Source organism: Chiroxiphia lanceolata, chromosome 25 (assembly GCF_009829145.1).
Source record: "Chiroxiphia lanceolata isolate bChiLan1 chromosome 25, bChiLan1.pri, whole genome shotgun sequence".
NCBI classification, from domain to species: domain Eukaryota; kingdom Metazoa; phylum Chordata; class Aves; order Passeriformes; family Pipridae; genus Chiroxiphia; species Chiroxiphia lanceolata.
Genome location: NC_045661.1, coordinates 938,715 through 955,878, shown reverse-complemented (window position 1 = coordinate 955,878; position 17,164 = coordinate 938,715). Strand labels below are relative to the sequence as shown.

Below are 17,164 nucleotides of genomic sequence, written 5' to 3'. Positions count from 1 at the left end.
AAGCCCCTTTGCCTCTGTAACCAAACCTTTGTTGTACATGTTTCCAATGTGTCTTCCTGCACCTCTGCCAGCACAGAGGAGGTTTGTGCTCTGGAAAGGAGGTAGGGATGCTTCCCCCTTCCTGCAGCAGCTCCTGCAGACCAGGTGACGTCCTGGCCCATGTGGGAAGTGCCACCTCTGTACCTGTGTCCCCTCCCGCTGTGGGTCACACCAGCCAGCAGGTGACAAACCCCAAATCCTCTTGCCATGAGTTGAACACGGGTGCAGATGCCATCCTGGAGTCCATCTAGATGGCAGCTGGAGGGAATACAAAGCCTCTGGAGAGGATAGGTTCTTTGTTATTTATTAAAGGCCCATTGAAAATGTCTTTCCATGCTTGCTCCTGTGTGTTGAGCAGTTCATTAAAGCGCCCACCTTTCCTGTCATAAACCCACGGATGCAGGCTCGTAAAATCCAAATATCTCATCAGCTGGGAACTGAATCTCACACAACCGCACGGGAATACCAAACCAGCTCCCTCCAGCAACACTTCTACCTGCAGATCCCTCATCTCCAGGCCTCCACCCCCACCTCCACAGCCATTCCAGGGAGCATCCAGGCTCTCCACTGCTTTTTCCACTCCTGGTTGTGCAAACACCCGGCCCTTGCTCCCTCCGGCTGCACTCGGCTCCGGCTCCGCTCCCACCCGGCACCGCCTGGGTTAACGGGAGGCACTTGGATGGAAAAGGCCCTTTTTTATTGTAGCAGCAGATAGGGAGAAGGAAAAGCGTTCGAATCATTTATCTGGCTCGCAGTGTCGCTAATGCCCTCGGCTGCAGGCCAGCGTGAGATATTGGGAGGTAAATCGGCCAAGTCATGCTGTACAAACATTGCAGAAGAGAAAGATATTTCCAGGCTCTTGCAGGAATCCAGCCCTCCTCCCGCCGGCCTCGGAGCCCACTTTACCTTCAGCTGTGGGTGTTCAAAGAGCAGGAGAACTTCACCCCGAAGGCGGGGGGTTCTGGGTGATGTGTCTGCCCTGGCACCAGCCAGGCTCCTCATGGAGCATCCCCAGGGATGTTCTTGTCTGGGCAGTGGGCAAAGTTGGCTTTTTAGATTAATAATGGATTTAAACTTCCCGAGGACTATGTGTATTTTCAACAATATACACATATTTTTTATCACTTACAACATTTTAATGGATGGGTTCTTTGTTATTTATTAGAGGCCCATTGAAAAGGTCTTTCCACTCTTGTTCCTGTGTCTCAAGCAGTTCAGTAACACTGCCACCTTTCCTGTGATAAACCCACGCTGGAAGTGTTTGGATCTGGGGTTTGGGGCCATCCCATTTGCAGAGGTGCAGAAATCCCCAGACCCCGCAGCAATCCAGGCTCTGTGCTGTTGTTGCAACAGGACATGAACAGGGAGACTTCAGCCTGCAGATCCTTTCCCCTTCTGTCCCCGTCTCAGAGACTCAAAGTGAGATGGGCTCATCCCAGGGCTCTGCACATCACCAGGAGTGTCTGCTCCCTGTCACACCAGCAGGAGCGAGCTCGTGGCACCTGCCCCTCTCAGTGTAGGGCTGGAGACCCCCAGAGACCCCCCTTTTCCTCCCTGGAGTTTATCCCCACCCTGGCCAGGCCGTGGGCTCGCTCGAGCCTGGCTGGGCATGTGGGTGGGCAAGGGGAAAGGCAGGAGGCTCCCTCAGAGCTGCTCTCGTCCCCAGCCCCCAGCCCAGTGATGTGTTTATCAGAGTGTTCACAGCCCCCGATCGATGGTGGGTTGGGAAAACACTCCAGCACATCATTATCATCATTATCATAACGACCTGGCAGCGAATTTGGCACACGGGGTCCTGGGGTGATGGTTTCATCCCCCCCGGGCACCCTCTCCCTTTTCCCTGCCCATCCCTTGCTTCTGGCTGACTCCCATGGGATGCCCAGATCCCACAGCCACCAACCAGCAGCCCTGAGTCCTGGCCGGGCTCTGGAGCCTCCACCAGCACCGAACCCCGTCCTGCTCTGCCTGCAGCCCCCCGGGACCCCGCGCTTTGCTGGAGGGCACGGGCTGAATCATCCGGTAACACAGAAATCTCCGAGTCCTCTTTAGATGTCCCAGGAGGAGGTAGATCTGAGGGAAGGCAGCGGAGATGATGCCTGCAGCAATGTCAGTGCTAGAACAGCCGGGCTGACAGGATTCAGAGCAGGGATTAAGGTTGGGATCAGGGATGTGGGGGAAATGAAAAAAGACTCCGGCTTTTCAGGAGCATCTCCGCCGTGTTTGTGCTCGTGTTTGCTGGGAGGAGGACGGGCTCCTGGCTTTAAAAGGCTCCCAAAGAGGCCGGGGTTCACCTCAGAGCTGCAGCAGGAGGTGTCTGAGGGGAGTGAGGATGCAGTGGAGACTTTCTGCTGTCTCTGGAGCAGCTGGACCGTGGTCACAGGGAGAGCCCAGGCAGACCCGGTGCTGCCCCGTGAGAGGATTCACTAAACAACCCTGGAGGCCTGAGGAACATCTGCCTTTTCACAGAAGTTTCCAAAATGTCACTGTTTCACTTCCCAACTAAACTATTCCCACTTCCACAGTGCTTCTGGGATGGGTCATCCCTGACTCCCTCCCGGGCTGGGGCAGCAGACACCAGGGTGGTGACAGCTCTCCCTGCAGCTGCAAATCCCTTTGCTCCAAGGTGGTTTTATGCCACAAGGGAAAGCAGAGCAGCCTCCTCTCCCCATGCTCCAGCCCCTGCCAAAAGCAGGACCATGGGAATCGTGGGAACCTCAGGGAGAGCAAGAAAGGAGGAGGAAAAGCCAGGCCAGTGGTGCAGCTCATTTAGGTGCAAGACACTGGGACCGCCAGGGACCCCAGCATGCAAGGGACCACCTCAGTCCCTGCTGCTCCCCACTGTGTCCCCAGGAGACCCAGCCACTTGTCACCTGGTGTCACAACTTTGCCCTGCTTCCCCTGTCCCCAGGGAGGGGCTGCTGTGTGTTTGCACCCCAGCAAGCAGAGCTGGGGGTCTCCCCTCCCAAAGGCTGCTCTGGGCCCTCTCCCCCAGCTGCAGCCCCCAAGGGACCAGCACTGCTTCATTTCTCCCTGGTGAGCTGGGGAAGGGAGGACACAGCCCAAGTTGGATGCTAAGGAAAGCAAAACCTACCTAAAACTGCATTTCCATGAAGGAAAGGTCCCACCTGCTCCAGAGTGGGCTGAGGATCCCCGGGTGGGCTCAGCCCTCCCACACTGAGTGATCCCAGGCACTGGAGGGGGGTCCCCCCATACCCCCAGCCCCCTCCTCCTGCTCTTATCTCTGGGGAGGGGAAGGGGCTCGGGGTCCCTCCGTGTGGCAGAGGAGGTGTCCAGCTCCAAACACTCTCCAGAGCACTGGGGGGGCTGCTTTAATCCACAGGCTCTGCGACCTCCCCTGTCCAGGCAACACTTCCACTCCAAGCAAATCTGGATTCTCTTCCCCCCCAGCCTATTTCTCTCCCTTTCTTGCCTTTTTTAACCCTTCTCTCTTATCTCCACACAGACTAGGAACTTTCTCACAGCGCTGCCCACCCTCCTTGAGGCTCCTCCACACTCTTTGTTCCTGGTTTGCACCAGTGGCCCCACAGGCACCCTTTCCTCACACAGCAACTTGAGGAGGCAGAGCCCCATGAGCTGCTTGAGACATCCCCATGGATCACACACTCCAACACCCTTCTCCTCTTCACCGCTCCGACTCCTTCATTTCAGAGCTGCCTCTTTTTCCCCATTGAGATACAAAAGCACCAAGTTTCCCTTCACGTCCCTCTCTCCCCTTCTCCCCTCCCCTCGACTCGCAGCTTCCCACCCTCTGTTTTCCGTGTGTGGTTTTTTTTTTTCCTTCCTTCCTTCCTACCCCTCTCCCTATTTCTTTTTTTTTTTTTTTGTTTAAGTTTTTCTTTTAACTTTCAAGGTCACCACGGACAGACAATGCCACCAGTGCCTGTTTGATATGTGAGCGCTATTGGCGTCCATTGCCACGGTTTCCGTGGTAACACAGTAACCATTAATTTTCAATTAAAGTAGACAAAAAGCCCGATGACAGCTCCAGGTCTGCTGAAGATGTCAAGAATCCGTATTAATATACAGCAAGAGAGCATAATTGTGTGTCCATCTTCCCGAGCAACGAAAATGGAGGGATAATTACCAGCTAGAAAGCCACTCTGTAATTTTGTTCTTACTGTCACCACAACCCTACATATTAGCATAAATTAAAAGCAGGGTTTATTGTTACCAAAGTGCATTGATATTTCCAGCCTATTTTCTTCCTTTTAACTGTTTGTTGTTGATGAGTGACTCCTGGACACATGGTGGGTGAGCCCCCAGGAGCAATCGAGATGCCAGGAAGTAATGGATGAAGCTTTGCGATGCCACCCAGGTGGAGGGAAGGGAAGAGGAGCGGGGAGATGTGTGGAGGTGGGCAGAGAAACCCCAGCCCTCTTCCATCCTCCACGTCCACGAGGAGCTCCATCCCCAGCAGGGTCCATCCCCCCCCAGCTCTCCATGGACCATGCCCACGTGTCCCATCCCAGCTCCTGGGGTTTCTCCATGGAGCTGGAAGGGGTGCAGGTCCCTGACTGCTCCATGCTCGGTGACAGCCACTGAATTCATGAATTTAAGTGAATGGAAAAGAGCGGGTTCCTTGTATCATATCCAGAGAAAGCTGTCCTTCAAACGGGAATTTAGTGTAATTACCCTTAAGGGAGCGATCCTCAGGCAGTCAGTCACAACACTGACCCGCTGCTTGGATCTGACAGCGAAATTACAGGCTGTGTACTCAACAAAAGGGGCTTCCTTCCTTCTGAGAGGGACATGAAATGCTGAGGTTTGAAAAGAAAAGCATTGGCTTCTGGGCTTTAAATCAGTGCCTCACACAGGACTTTCCTTTGCACAGAAATGGCAAGGGGGTGGAGGAGAATCAGGTCAGGGAGGGGAACAGCATTTCATGGGCTGCAAAAAGAACCAAGAAACTCCAAACTCCCACCAAGCAAAGAAAGTGGGTTCTCAGGATTTGTCTGATGCCACACAGTGAGGTGATGGGGATGGTGAAGAGCAGGAGGGAATGGTCTGGCACATCCCTGTCCCTCTGCAGGAGCAGGGTCGTGGCACCAGAGCCACGACAAGCCCCAGCCTCCCCAGCTGCCACCACCTCCAAGGTCTGAGGGTCACAAACCCCCTCTCAGGTGCTGCCACCACTCCAAGCAAGGACAGGCTTGGAGAGTTATGTTTGACCACAGGGTTGGGGTGAACAACAGTTGGTGTGAACCTGCAACAACGTGCAGGGCCAGAGAGCCCTCAGTGGGGTCAGGGGTGCTGTGGGGCTCTGCCAGGTACCCCCCAGCTGGGCACCAGCCCTGCCCATCACCCACCCGAGGGAGATTGGAGAGCTCAGGGAGTTCAAAGCCGAGCAGAGAAGCAAAGATAAAAGGTTTGGAAAACATGACCCACGAGAGAGATTGGGGGAGCTGTGTCTGTTTAGTCTGGCCCGGAGAAGGGCAGGTGATAATGGCCTTGCTTTATAAAAGGTTGCTGTGGTGAGGACAGGGATCAACTGCTCTCACATTCCCAGCGTGAGAGGAGGAGCAGGAAGGGGCTTCACTTGCAGTTTTGGGATAGGGAAAACTTCTTATGAAGGTTCTGCAATATGTGACCGGGGAGGTCACAATCTTTCACAAGAAGACTTAAGAGAAGAGGTTGGATGCCACCTGTGAGAGAGACCTGACCCTCTGAGCATCCCCCAGGCAGCACCACCCAGACTGGCAGAGCAGAGCTGGGTGCTCACCCTAAACTGGTCTCAGATGTTAATGTTGCTGGGGTGGGGCTAAAATGAACATTTCCATAACAAACTTCAAGGTGCTTCAATAAGCAGGTGGTGTGAACAGGACACTCTGAGCCCAGGACCTGTCCCAGACATGGCAGGAGGAGCACTGAGTGCACCTGGAAGGTCTGTATGTGCTTTTGGGATCCCTCAGGATGAGGGAAGATGCTCTAAGCAGTATTCACGTGCCCAGCTCAGCTGAAGGGTGTTGCACACCCTTCCAGAACAGGAAACAGGCCAAATTCAGCTTCTTGTTTCACGAGGGTAAATCTAGAGCAAGTCCCCTCTGACTGCACCTCCTTCCCTGAGACAGGCTGCTCAGCATCTACGTTCTGTTTAGTTTAGGGGGGAAAAACCATCCAGATGATTTACAGGACAGGTCTGGAAGGGAAGGTGACAGAACCAGCTCGTCTCCAGGAGAGTCTCTGCTCCCTCTTTGTGGGTGTGTTTTCCTGTCCCAGCAGGTGAGGGCAGACTGACCCCCTCAACCTCCCCTCCTGCTGTGGGACCCCCAGGAGCTGAGCTCCAGCGCTGGGGTGGGCACGTGGTGAGGACGCTGGGTCTTGGACCAAAATGGGGCCAGTCATGCTTAAAAGTAAGGAGGGAGGAAGGTGCCTCCCCAGCTGGAATTGCTGCTCCCCTGGGGCACTGCCAGACCCCTCCTCAGCTCTGCCAGGACTGTCCCATCCCTGGGATCACTGTGGTGGGGGTGTGCCAGCAGGCTGCCAACCACTGCCAGCTCTGTGCCCTACAGCCAATGTCACCTGAACACAACACACCTTTATCCAGCCCTGGCCGAGCTGCTGAAAGGCCAGTTCTGGCAGCAGAGGAAGGCACAGCACAGGGCTGTGGGGCTCAGGGATGCTGGGATCTGGAGTGCAGGGATCTGGAGTGCAGGGATCTGGGGTGCAGGGCTGAGGGGCCCAGGGGTGCAGGGTTCAGGGATGTGGGGCTGAGGTGACTTTGAGCTCCATGCCAGCCCCAGGCTGCTGCACGGCCAAGGGCAGCCTGGGCTGAGCTTCCCGGGGCTGTGCATCCTTCCTTCCTCCTGCTCCCTCTGTGGGGCTCTTTCCACTCCCAGCCCGTCCAAGGCGGGGGATCCCTCACAGACATTTATCTCCCAGTGCCTGGCACGGCGATCTCAGTAACACCTCTGCACTCCCCTGGCTGCAGGGAAACAGTGACACTCACCCCAAACCCTGCACCCCTCACACCCACACCGGGCTCCGTCCCCAGCCGTGACCCAGGACCTGTGTGACACCCAGCCCAGCCCCTCTCAAACCACCCCAGTCCACGCAGCCAGAGCCAGCAAAGGGTCAAAAAGATCCCAGCCCTGCTTTCCCCCCCTCGATATAAATACCAGCCTACCAGTCGACACAGAGTACATACATCTTAAACAAACACTTGGCCGGGCTGTTTATCTCCACAGCCTTTAAACAAACTCTTTCAAAGGTTTCTGCTGATATGAGAGATTTACTGAAAACCATTCGCCCTTCTTAAAAGCCTCTCAGTTTATGCTGCTCTGGGTGAAACGAATAGTGTTTGAGCCTGGAGTTTTCTGTCTTCTGACCGCATGTTTATCCGAGGGGCCACTGCTGGCTTTGATACGAGAGCAGCACGGGCACAAATCTTTACGAGGGAAAATATAAAATAAACCCAGAAAGTCCGTATGTGCGTGTGCGTGCGTGTGGCACGGGTGGAGGGGACCAGGCAGGGAGGAGGGAAGGGAAAGTTTTGTCCTTGTTGGGGTCACAGAGTCCCAGAATCACTGAGGTTGGAAAAGACCTCTAGGACCATCGAGTCCACCCTGTGCCCCATCCCCACCTTGTCCCCCAGCCCAGAGCACTGAGGGCCATGTCTAGTCCTTCCTTGGACACCTCCAGGGGTGGGGACTCCACCACCTCCCTGGGCAGCCACTTCCAACACCTGGCAGCCCTTTCTGTGAAGAAATTCCTCCTGAAATGCCATCCTTAGTGTCTCTGATCTGTGGGTCCAGCATCCCACATCGCTATTCCATCACGTTCATTATTCCCATGAAATGTTTCATCCCAGTGATCGGTACAGAGCTCCCTGAGTTATATATTTCTATATATTTCTATACATTTCTAGCAGGGCTCATGACAGCCAGCTCAGCTCCTCCATGGGCACATCAGTGTCTCACTGCTCACTTCACAGAGCAGGTGCCATAAAACCACCGGGAAAACCGAGAGATGCCAGAGCAGTGAGGATGAGGATGAGGATGGGAATACCTGCACAGAGAGGAGCTCTACACTGTCTCTGCACTTTCAGCCCCATTTCACAGGTGGCGAAACTGAGGTGGAGGGAAATGATGTGCTCAAGGACACTTGGGAAGTAAATGGGAGGAACTGGAGCTGAGTTTAAATGCTGGATGGTCCCTCTTCAGGGAAGGCTGATCTGCTACTTTGGACTCCTACACCAGCTGAAGAAATAGGAGAACAGACTGAAAGTGCTTTTGGAGGAGCTGAACCATGCAGTGGGAAAAGCATTTGCCCTCAGTGTTTAGAAATCACACCTTGGCTGTACCTGGGGCCATCTGCCCTGCCCCAGGTGCGTGGTGCCCACACGGAGCTCTCCTGGCAGCCCTGCCACGATGGCCACGTGCTGGGAAACCTCACAATAAGGACAGTCCCCACCCCCAGGACCCTGAATGGAGTGACAGGGTGAAACATTCGCCTTTTTCCAAGCACTTTACACCATTTCTCAGTGCTTTCCAAGGCAATGACCCAGTCCTTGATGCACCATGCAGAGCAGCAATCTGCTCCCCTGCTTCCAGCAGCCCAGGGCTCTGCAGCCTTACGTGTCATTCCTTATTTACTGTCCTCCCTCGCTTATGACACACTCAGGCAGGGACCTGTTTGTTGTCAGTGTGACACCCACGTTGGTAAACAAGGTGAGTTTACCCAGCCCTCAATCAGGGAGCTGTCGATGGCTCCACTTTCAGCAGCACAGCACCCTGGGGATGGCTGGGGCTGGGAGCCCACGGGTGATGCTCTGACATCCAATACCCTTGGGGTCCCTCACTCACTCACACAGAGGGCGAAGGGCTGCTCTTGCATCACCAAAAATCATCAACCTACACTGCAGGCTCTGCGGGGAAAAGTTGTGACCGGGTCTAGGCTCCTGGAGGTTTTATTTCCTTTTATTGCCATATGAATATTCCTCTCCTCCCTGATCTCCCAGGGTTTTAGCAAGCCGGAGGGAACAAAGCCACGGGACAGGTTTCAGAGTAAACAGCAGCTACCACGAGACTCGTGACACAATTGCAAAAGCTCTGGCCACCCAGCCACACTTGGAGATCTGACCTTGCTACCCCGGAAAGCGGAAGGCAAATAAAGAAAACCCCAACAGATTTCTCATGGAGAGCCATTGCAGCATCATGGTGTGGGTTTCCAGCCTGGTTTGGAATAACCTGGAGGCCCCACATGGGATTTGTGAATGCTGGCATTGATGGTACAGCTTTTCCATCCCTTCTCCGGCCCCTCTGCTCCGGGCAGGAGAAGCTCAGAAGTTTCTGGGTCTCTCGTGAGCCCCAAGTCTGAGGCTGTGGGAGGGAGGAGGATGGAGAGGAGAGTTCCCAGATGTCTCTGCACCACTGTGCACATGGAGACAGGGCAGTCCAGGCTGCTCCAGGGGTTTATCCGATGGTTTTGTGTGCTCTGCATTTAGGAGAAACCCGGCAAAAGAGCAAAGGTCAGGGCAGAAATGCCAGTATTTATTTATCCAGGGGAACTTTTCGAACAACACGTATTTGGGAGCCTTTCGAAACAACAGAACTCGCCCCACAGAGCTGCTAAACCAGTTTGGTGGCGACACTGCTGCGTGTGCAGGGCAGGACGAGGGACACTGGGAGAGGCAGCTGGAACAGCCACCATCCACTGGAGCACAACATCCCACCTCCCATCCTGGGGCTCAGCGTGGCCAGTCATTCCCAGGGATCCCCGCAGTCTTGTCTCTACCACGGGGGGAATCCCATTTCCTGATGCTGAGCCAAGACCAAGCAACATGGCCTGACATGGGTAAGGGCAGGATAAGCTTAGTTTTAGGTGCAAACCAAGGGAAAACCCCAAAATGTTGCTTTCCCAGAGGGAAAAACCTTGGAGTGTTGCCCCCAGGCTTTTCAGACCTTGGATTTATGGCATTTGCCTTAAAGGGGCAGGTTGGTGTTTCTCCATGGGAACCCACGAGTGTAGGGTGCTTGGGATCTGTGCCCCAGACCCTGCCTGTGCTCAGCCCCCAAATCAGTGGCCACTTTTGAAAACCCATGGCCACGGTGTGGAGCAGCCTCTGTGCAGGTGGTGTGGGTCTGAGAGCAGGGTCTGGGTGGAAGCAGGTCCCCCAGCCCACAGCAACCACCTCCCAGTGGAAGCTGTCCCTCATTTTATCCCTCATTTTAGTGGCCCTCCCCATCCTTTTCTGGGGAGATCCTGCCTGATAAATGAATGACCAACACCCCAACACCTCAGCACAGCCAGGGCTTGGGAGGAGAAAATAAATACAGGCAAAATCTTTGGCCCAAGCCCGGCGCGGCCGCCTCGGCTCCCGCAGCGCCCGCGGCATCAGTAGCTCATTTATGGACGCCCCTGCCCTCCCCTTTGTGCTGCACCCCCCGTGGGCAGCTCGGCCCCACTCACGCCCCCAGGGCTGTGCTGAGTGAACCCCACAGCAGCCTGTCCCTGTCCCCCACGGGGAGTGCCCCGGGGTCCCTGCGTGGGGCAGCCCCACTGCCACGAAACGGGGGCAGCGCAGCCGGGCCCCTGAGCACACAGCAAAGAGAAGACTTTTTGTTCACATGTGTTGGCTCAGCTCAAATAACTCATCAGGGACCCGAGCTGCAGGCTGGAACGGGAAGAAACTCTCTCCAGATGAAAGGATGTCAGAAAATTGTATTTAGTCAACTGCGTGTGTGTGTTAGAAAGGGGCGGAGGGAGGAAGGGGCCGCGGAGGCTGTTACTGTGACTGACTTTCTGACTTCTTAACTTGTCAGCATATCCTAAAGTTAAAAATGCACATGCACACAGGCCTGCAGCCAAAGAGGCTGTCTAGCCGCAAATCCAGATGTGGGGGCCACGGCGCTCCCGCCAGCCCCGCTCTCCCTGAAACGACTTTCAGACTAAACAATTGTGACTTGGCTGTGAGAGCAGCGCAATTCCAGATGCTGCTTTCCTTGCACGTTGTTTTAATTGGGCTGGCAGGCGCAAGGGCTCTTTCAGTGAGAGCAAAGCTTCCCCACGGGACCGCAGTGTTTTGGCAAAGCTCCCACGCTGCTACCTTAAGAGAGAGGAGGGGGGAAGGAGAGGGAGAGGAGGGGAGGCAGGGAGGTGATGGTGGGGAGAAAAATTGCGAGCGACTTCCCGAGGTGTTTACTGCCGCGAACGGCCGCCGCGCTGCAGTTTTATCTGCTGAAATTCTCACCTTTTTTTTTTTTATTATTTCTTTTTGGGTTTGGTTTGTTTAATGTCACCCTGGAAAAAAACAAAACACGCAGGACACAGGGCCGTGCTGGGCTGGGGACTTGTCCCGTTGCAGCCTGGGCCAGCCGGTGCCGGCAGCGATGCCGGGACAGCCCCCTGTCCTGGGCAGGAGTGCCCGGGGTCTGTGCCTCAACCAGGGGCAGCATCCGAGAGCCACAGAGGGTTTCCATGCTGGCCATGCTCATGGCACCACCATAGGGATGTTCCCACATCCCTTCCCAGATGTTCACAGTCACAACACCCCCGGCACTGGTCAGGGAGCAGGCGGGTTCGCCCTTTGCTTTGTGCTGGCAGAGTGGGACAATACAGGGCTGTTAAAGTCGCTGCAAATCTAGTCCTGAGTGCTGTCAGTGCTGACATCCACACCAAGAGGGAAAACCCTGTGTCTGAATGGGAACACCCTCGTTTTGTCCTGCCCCAAATCCCCCAGTGCCAAACCCGCTCTGGCTGCGATAAACGGGTTAAATCACCCATTTGGGGACCCCTCATTGCCATCCACGCTGCTCCCTTATTTCTCCCCCTTCTCCCACAGACACCCAAGGGGAGGGCTCTCCCCCTCTGCCCTTTCAGGGTTAACCCAGGGGGTCTCTGTGCCCCGGGGTGAGACCCCAGGGCTGCCGTCCCCGCCCTGCCGTGGTGTGCCGGCCCCGGCGCTGCCAGCGCCTGAGTCAACAGCCCAATTTTAGCCTGGGCTGGGCTCAGCTCCCAAAGCCAGCCCGAGCCAAGGGAGGCACAGCCGCCCAGATGGGATCTTAAGGTAGACTCCGGAAAAAACCCAGGATCCTGTGGGGAGCAGGGGAGGCACGAGGGGAGCGTGGAGCTGAGCCCCCCATGGAACCCACCGTGGTGGGGGCACAGGGGGTTCCAGCAGCCCCCGGGCACTCCCAAAACACACCGTGATGGGGAGGCAACACCACGGCTCTGCTGGTTTTGGAAGGGACAATAAAATTCCCGGGAATGCTGCCTGGCTGTGGGGAAGGGGTCGGGCACCTCGTCCCCTCTGGTGGTGCCACCGAGGGTTCTTCTGCCCTCAGCATCTCCCCAGCTTCTTGTGCCTAAAACTGGGAGCCTGAATTCCTGCTGGATGCTGTCCTGGGATTCAGGGAAGGCAGGTCATCAGCCTCCTCCATCCAGCACTTCCAGGAGTGACAGGTACTTCCGATCCATGGAACACGAGGCCAAAAATGTGCTTTTGGGGTCGGGGGGCTCCGACATCACAAACAGAGTGAGGAACTGAAAGTGCCGTCCCAACCCCAGCCTGGCTTCTGGGCCAAGTGCACTGGGAATGTTAAAAAATAATCAGGAAGGTTTTCTAGACAGGAAAAAAAAAAAAGTCCCAAACACATCCTTTGCCTGCACCCTTACAAGTCCCTTAACTCTTTTTCCCCCCTAAATGGAGAGGGAAATACTGTGTTTTTTTGCTTTTGGGGGGGTTGTTTGTTTTGTTTGTTTTAAAACTTTGGCCTCATTAATTTCCAACAAAAATTTCCCCCCAATAAAAGGAAAACATGGAAAGAAAAACAAACTATTAGAAAAGAGAGGAGGGAGGAAATGTTATTTAAAAGGTTACCAGACCACATCATTTTCCAATGATATTATATACTCCCTGCAGTATCCAAAATATATATGGGCCTTAGGCCAAGAATGTAAAAAAAAAAAAAAAAAGAAGAAGAAGAAGGAAAAAAAAGAAGAAAAAACACCCAGCGTAGACACAACATCTGGACAGAGGCTGAACAAAACCTCCATTTATCACACTTAATCCTGCAATGAAGCAGTCAACAGTTTACTTCTGTTTTGCTAATTTAGCTGCTTTCATGCTCCCGAGGTGGAAAAGCCGAAGTAAAAGCTTGGAATTAAGTGTCACTTTGTGAAGCTACTTCTTCTTCTGCTCTTTTCCCTGACACTTTCTTCTCCTTTCTTTTTTTTTTAATCCTGTTCTTTTATTTATTCCACCTTCCCTTCCTCCCCTCCCCCCCTCGAATTTTTATTTCCTTTTATTTTTTTTAATCAGTTGGAAAATCTGGTGGCACAGCACCCATGGACAGACCCGGAGGGTGCTGGTGCCCCCAGACACGTGGGGAACCCCCCGAGTCCTGTCTCTGTTTCCACCCAAGGTGCCCAAACCCCGCAGTGCCCAGAACGGGTCCAGTGTCAGTGGAATTTGTGTCTCTTCCCTTCCTCTCCACACATTTCTGCGCCTTTTTCTCCAGGAATAATTCAACTTTTTGGTTAAAACCAAACTATACCAAGAGCAGGGACCCCTGCCCCTTCCAGAAAGGGATGTCCAGTGGCCATCCTGGTAAATCCAGCAACGGGTCCAAGCACATCCCCCCAGTGCATCCTCCACTCTCCTCCTGCAGCCCCATTTCAGGGGAGCACTGAGGCTGATTTGTCATCTCCCCTGGAGGAAAGGTCACGTTTTCAGCAGAGAAAACCCCATTTCCTGCCCTATTGCAGTGCAAATGTGAGCACATCCATGTGTTTGCCTGCGATCTCCCGCAATTAATTCCAGGGCAGATTTCGCTGTCCTCGACAGGAGGCTCTTCCTTCCGACGAGCCATAAAGCACCCGACACCCTGTTTGGGGGCTGGTGATGATAACACCAACCACAGCATTAACCACAGCACATCCCCATCCCCCAGGAGTTACGGGATCCAGAGGATTCTTGTTCAGTCACTTAAATACGGATTTATGGCCAAAACTGGAAAAATTCTGGCCGCTGAAGATGTACTGCCTGAAGGATGAGGAATCTGGGGCTCCCAGAGAGAAGGTTGGTTTGTCCCATCCCAATGTTTCTTTACAACTAAGGTGAAACAAACATTTTCTGTTGGAATTTTGTAACAAACATTTTCTGTTGAAATTTCGTCTATTTCCACCCCTGTGATGGAGAGGAGGGCAAAACCTCCCTGAACATCCAGCTGGGCCAGGGTATTTGCACATATTTACTAAACACAGTTGTTTGCTGCTCTTGTAGCTTCTTTGTTGTGTCAAGAGCCAAAGATACAACAAACATTCATCCTCAGAGGTTTAATTAATACTTGTTAAGACCAGAATAACCAACATCTCAGGACTGCATTGATGCTGGATGCAGCCCGGGGAATTGGGTTTATTTTTGGGGCTGTCTGGTTCCCTGCAATTGTTATATCTCTGGTTTTGCTGTCGTTTCCCTCCACTTGATGTGGTTTCATGTGTGTGTCAAAGGCTGGCTTGTCTGGATAGACACTGCTTGCAGCCGGTTTATAAACTGGAAGATAATGAAGTAACTAATGACCTGAGTGCTTTAAGAACAGCAAAGAAAAAGTTCTGTGCGGTGTGAAATGCAAAAATACTCCCGGTTTCTCCAGAGCAGTGGCTGGCCCTGCATGCTGGTGTTCAGGAGTGACACAGGCCACATTCCTTGTCTAACAGACACATCAATATGAGATTAGATAAGGGGCTGCACATTCAGGCTGTCTAGAGCAAAAAAAAAATGGATCCAGCTTTGAAAAACAGGAGTGGAAAACTGCTGGGATGCGTGAAACTGGTCCAGCCTCCATCCCTGCCTCAGTGGGCTGATTCCACAGGAACATGAAACCAAGGAACAAGTCACCCTTCCACATCTGAGTTACTGCTCTGGGCATCAAGAGTAAAAAACTGCCCAGAGGCCTTTGGGCTCCTGGAACTGCCCTCTTAAAACCCTCAAAACAATCTGAAAGTGCAACAGAACGAGCCCTGTTCCTTGTGTCCTGGACCTGCCCGTCAGCTCCAAGAGTGGACCTTTCCCATTTTTGCTCTATCCCAGCAAACTTTTGCAAAGCTTTGAGCTGTTTCCCTGCAGCCATTTCCCCAGTTTCTTTCCAGAAGCTTGTCTTAGATGGAAATAAGGGACCCACGCCGCTGTGCAAAGGTTGTTCCCTCACATACCATGCCCAAATCCATCCCAAAGTCGAGGGATATTTCCATACAACCAACCCATCTGAGCACCCGGCTCGGCTCTCCCGGCTCCGTCCAGCCCAGCCAGCTGCTGATAATAAATAATCACCTTCCCTTTCCCTCCCCACACGGCCGTGCCCCGGCGGTTTGCAGGCGTGTGCTGGGCCAGGGCACAGGGACCCCCAGGCACGGGGACCCCCGGCCCCGGTGCCGAGGCCGCGCCGCCGCGGCCGCATTCCCACGGCTCGGCCGAGCCCAGGCAGACTGTTTGAACCCTCGCATGTCGCTGCGGGGTCACCCGTTCATGTTTACTGTAGGGGAAGGAGGCCGCGGCAAACATTCCTCCCCGGTGCCTCACCCGGGCGGGAGCTCTCCCACCGCGCCGGCCCGGCCTGGGAAAGGGGGCCGGACACGGGACCCGGCTCTGCCCGCCCTGTGCAGGTGCAGCTGGAGGGGAAAGGGCCCCGGCTGCCCTTCTGGGGGTTGTTTTACTGGAATGAGGTCCGTGGGGCTCAGGATCGGCCCCCAGAGCCTTCGGATGAAGGACGTGCCCACGCCAGCCCGTCCCTGCGAGTGGGCAGCGTTTCCCAGAGGCACAGCCGTGCCAGGAGCTTGGCCCTGATCCCTTTGTGTCCTCACACTCAGGGTCCACCGAACCATCAGTGTTAGGAAGGGGGTTACGCCCCACAGCCCCCTCTCCAAACCAGCAGCCAACCCCCTCCTCGTGGCTTTTCCCCCCTCAGTCCCTCCTGTCCCAGCTGGTTAATAAATGATGGCCCCACAAGCACCAAGAGCTGAGTGCTGCTGCCCGGCCCCGGGGCAGCCGAGGGCCCCCTGAAGTTTTCCAGCAGGGAAACCCCCACATCTGGCAGGAGCCGCTGTCCATCCCCGCTGCCCCCCCACCGTGCCGAGGAGGAGCTGCCAGGGAGGGCAGGAGGTGGATGGGGAGGTCAGAGGGAGAGCAAACATCCCGGCCCTGCCAGCGCTGCCGCCTGCCCGCGCTCCAGCTGCCACACAAAGAGCCTGCTCGGACCCTCTGATGCTGGTCCCTGGGTCTGTGGGGTCCTCCAGGGGGGCCAAGCATTTTGGGGGCTTTGGAGAGTGAATTTGGAACCACCTGGGAGAGCAGCTCAGTCCCTGAGCCAGCCTGGGAGTGTTGCACCTCAGGTTGGTGCAATGCTCAGCTGGTATTTGGAAACCCCCAAATCCCTCCCTTCCCCTCCACAGACATAAAGCATCAGCAGAAACAGGGTCTGTCAAACTACAGCAGAAACGGGCCCTCTGCTCGGCTGGGAAGCTCCTGGCTCGTGCTGGGAGGGGAATTGGTTCCCCTCCTGCTCATGCAGGACCGCGGGAGGCAGCAGGACTGGCTGTGAGCTGGTATTTACCGAGGCCGCGGGGCTGCTGGGGCGAGCGCTGAGCAAACAGCGCCGGATCCCCCGCCCCGAGAGCTCCCGGGCTGCTGGAACAAAGGAAACCTTCGCAGACGGGGAAAGGGGACAAAGAGCCCCCAAGTGCTTTCCCTGAGGACACCTGTGGCAGGGATGGAGCTGGGGGGACACTCAGAGACCGAGTCCTGGGTGCTGCATGGTGGGCTCAGGGTCACCTTTCCCCCCACAGCCCGGTGGTGACACGGTGGGGACAGGGCAGCCCTGGGCTGAGTGAGGGCTGGAGGGATGCTCGGGGCAGAAGGAACGTGCAGGGGGGGAATAGGGAATGGGTACTGCCACGTGCCAGTTTTTCCCTGGATCCCCTTCCCTCGTGGGGCTGGGCTGTGCTGGGCAGTGCAGACACTCCTCGCCCTCCCGTGCCCAGAGACCCCACTTTTGCTGCTTTCTGCTAAAAAAAAGTAAGAAGAGCCTCTGGCTCAGAGTGCACCAAACATTTCAACCCCAAGGGATACTCGCAGCCAGAGCAGCTCCTGTCCCACAGACCCCACTGGAGC

At 55.0% G+C, this 17,164-nt stretch overlaps 1 long non-coding RNA gene across 2 annotated transcripts; it reads right to left on the bottom strand.

The window, feature by feature from the left end:
* Window positions 1-762: 762 nt before the first annotated feature.
* Window positions 763-8,492, bottom strand: LOC116798456. Of its 2 annotated transcripts, none has more exons than XR_004360897.1 (3): window positions 8,349-8,492; window positions 946-1,066; window positions 763-858 (listed from the first exon to the last, which is right to left on the bottom strand). It is a non-coding gene; the product is annotated as an uncharacterized LOC116798456 (long non-coding RNA). The 2 variants fall into 2 exon arrangements; XR_004360898.1 differs by having other exon boundaries at window positions 8,360-8,417.
* Window positions 8,493-17,164: the final 8,672 nt, after the last annotated feature.